This window comes from Octopus bimaculoides, chromosome 20, assembly GCF_046866305.1.
Source record: "Octopus bimaculoides isolate indiv1 chromosome 20, ASM4686630v1, whole genome shotgun sequence".
NCBI lineage: Eukaryota > Metazoa > Mollusca > Cephalopoda > Octopoda > Octopodidae > Octopus > Octopus bimaculoides.
In genome coordinates this window covers 19,752,757-19,755,169 of record NC_142947.1, presented here as the reverse complement: position 1 = coordinate 19,755,169, position 2,413 = coordinate 19,752,757, and positions in this window count along the sequence as shown.

Here is a 2,413-nt window from a genome sequence, read left to right as displayed (position 1 = left end):
AAGCAAGCTACTTACCACACAGCCAATCCTGCGCCTATATATATGCATGTATAATATACTGGTGGTATACATCTTCGTTATTGTCAATATGTGTTTCTATGTATGCTGTTATATGCGCAAATCTATGAGTAGATGTGAAAATGTGTATCTGCATGTATGTAAATATTTACATACACACATTAATATGTGAGCTACGTTCCCTAGTGTGTGTATATATGCCACACACATACACAATTAGTTAATGGGTGTATTGTTTGCATATTTATTTTGACATTGTGTTTGAGATATAAGTATGTATTTGTATGTGTATGCCTGTGTCTATATGTCATATTTCAGCCGAGTCTACACAAATAGCATTGTCACAAGAACAATAACATTGAATAATATAAACAAGCAGAGAACCATCCCAGGGGCGGTATTTCTACTACTACTACTACTACTAATAATAATAATAATAATAACAATCCTTTCTACTATAGGCACTAGGCCTGAAATTTTGGGGTAAGGGACCAGTCGATTCCCTTGACCCCAGTGCGTATCTGGTACTTAATTTATCAACCCTGAAAGGATGGAAGGCAAATTCGACCTTGGCGGAATTTGAACTCAGAACGCAGCGACAGACGAAATACCGCTAAGCATTTCGTCCAGTGTGCTAATGATTCTACCAGCTCACCGTCTTGCCAATAATGATAATAATAATAATAATTTCTTTTATAGGCCTGTTATTAGTGGAGAGGGCGCTAGTCGATTACATCGACCCCAATGCTCTTCTGGCACATTTCCTCGACCCCAAAAGGATGAAAAGCAAAGATGACATCTGCGTAAAGAACAACCGCTAAGGAACAAGGCCTGAATTTTTGGAGGGAGGGGAGGGGTGGTACCTTTCGGTTCCAATGAGATGAAATGGAATTTGAACTCAGAATGTAAGGACAGACCAGATACCGGAAATTCCGCTATGCATTTTGTCCGGCGTGCTAATGATCCTGCCAGCTTGCCACCCAAATAATCCTTTCTATTATAGGCGAAACATCTGAGTTTGAAGACCGGGATAATAGTTAAATAATTACCGATCTGATTGTTATTTCTAGCAGATTGAGTGACCTGAAAGAGGATTACGTTGTTGACTTTGCGTGATGTGCAACTATGTATTGATTGATGTTCGTTTTAATAAACATAACGTTATCACTAGACAATCGAAATCTGATTTTGCACTTTCCTGTAAGTCAGATCGCCTCATGATCCCAACAAACAAAATGAAAAAGAGCGTCGCCACTTCGGACATAAGGACTGAAATTCTGAGGCCTGGGAGCAGTCGATTACATCGACACCAGTGCTCAACTGGTACCTATTTTATCGACCCCCAAAAGGGGTGAAAGGTGAAGTCAACGTCGGTGGAATTCAGACTCTGAACATAAAGACGGACAAAATGCCGCTAAACATTTAGTCCGGCGTGCTAACGATTCTGCCAGCTCGCCGCCTTAAACAATAATACTATTTTTTCAGTGCTAACTGCCCAACAGAGCGCAACGCACGTGCTAACTTACTAACGGAGTGACAAGCAGAATTATAATATGTTGTTTCCAATAAATGAATATTTGTCTGTCTGTGTGTCTGCTTCACTAGCTGGCTGGAATGGCTGGCTGTCTAGTTGGTCTGCATGACTGTTGGTTAGACTGTGTCTCGTACTGTCTGATTAACTGTCTGGCTATGTATGAGTCTGTTGTTTACCTCAAGTATGCTTCTATGTCTGTCTGTCCGCCTGTCTATTTGCTCCTCCAACTGTCTGTTTCCGTCTGTCTATGTGTCTGTCTACCTACGTGTCTGCTTCTCTGCCTGCTTCTCTGTCTATCTATGTATCTATCTGCTTGTCTGTCTGTCTGTCTGGTTGGTTGATTGGTAGACCTGATGTTTATGACGAATACTCATCAACCTTGACTGATTTTTCTACTCATGTCATATTAACCGGGTCTGCATGACACAAGCTCGCACTCATGAACAATACACACACAAAGACAAAAACACAAACATAGTGCATACACACACACACAGCCTGCAACATGAATGCGCACACACATAATAAACATGTCACATACAAATACATACATATACACAACTCAAACACGTAGTTTTGACATGTGTTGTATGTGAGTATTTTTTTAAAATCTTTTTGGGAAATATTCACACAGAACACACAAACACGGAAACACGGGCGTGCGCAAACACATACTATTGCACCACACACGCCATGCACATACATGAGCTCATAAATGCATGTGCACACGCATGCGTTCACTCACACGAGTACATGTTGAAAATACGTGACAAATATACGCAGACACAACCATATCCCTTTCGATCGACGGTCACATGGAATTAAACAATAACACCAGAGATTGCATGTTCATACTTTTTC